We start from the raw sequence: 1,042 nt of genomic DNA on the forward strand, positions 1-1,042 counted from the left end.
ACAATGTCTCCAAATCCGCTTTTCAGCTCCCTGTGCCAGTTCCTCCTAGCGCCCCATAACCACCACCCAGCCTAACCTCTCTAAGCTGGTACTTCTCCGCTGCCCCCTGGTCCCTTCGTCTTAAGTTCTGGGCGGACTCAGCCCAACAACCACTCTGCATCCAGCGCGTCCCTCTGGGTGGCGTCCCTCACTCTTGGGAGGTTCTCCAAAGCCTGGGGAACAGCGCTAGTGCCTGGACTGGGGAACTCCCCGGTTCCGGCCTTTCAGGGCTCCTTCCCACACACCCCTCAGTCCCAGAGGTTTAAGTTGCCCAGCACCCTCCTATTCCGGCCCCTCCTGGGCTCAAACACCCAGGAGTCCCTTGCCTCCACGGAGGTGAGCTTGCACTCACCAGAGGTGAGCAGCCAGGCACATAGCTTGTACAAGATGGCCGTGTTGCAGAAGAAGAAGAGGTAAAGCAAATGATGCATGCGATGATGAGCATCATGGAGAGGCCGATGAAGAAGGCGGCTTGGAAGGTGCCCGAGGGCAACCTGGAGAAGTCCGTGAAGCTGCCCCTGCAGGTCAGCTCCCGGGAGAAGCCGTTGCTGATGCAGTAGTGGAAGAGCCTGAAATAGCCGGCTTGCGGGGTGTCCACGCTGTCACTGATCCAGTAGGACTGGATGAAGCACACTACAATGACCATGGCAAAGCAGATGGTGAAGATGGCCCATAGCACAATGATGGCCTGCGAGTTCCGCACATAGTTGGTGTGGTACAGCTCCAAAGTTTCCTGAGCCAGGAGCATTGCGGCAGCAGCAGCAGCGGCAGCGGATCCAGGCATTCCCCGCCTCCTGCTCCTTCGCATCCTGGTCCTCCACCTCTCAGCGCGCAGGAGACACTCTCAGAGCTGCATGCGATGCAATTCCCCTGCCTCCACCTCAGCCCAACAGCACCTCTTCCAGAGTCTGCATCCTGGCTCCCGGAAGGAGGGCGGGGGAGCTCGGAGCACCCCTCAGGTTTGCCTGGCACTACCTCCTGGCCAGGGCTCCAGCCCTCCTCA

General features: G+C 59.7%; 1 pseudogene; it reads right to left on the minus strand.

Moving 5' to 3' along the window:
* Positions 1 to 287: 287 nt before the first annotated feature.
* Positions 288 to 823, minus strand: LOC124974508 (LHFPL tetraspan subfamily member 3 protein-like; annotated as a pseudogene).
* Positions 824 to 1,042: the final 219 nt, after the last annotated feature.

Source organism: Sciurus carolinensis, unplaced genomic scaffold (genome assembly GCF_902686445.1).
Source record: "Sciurus carolinensis unplaced genomic scaffold, mSciCar1.2, whole genome shotgun sequence".
NCBI classification, from domain to species: domain Eukaryota; kingdom Metazoa; phylum Chordata; class Mammalia; order Rodentia; family Sciuridae; genus Sciurus; species Sciurus carolinensis.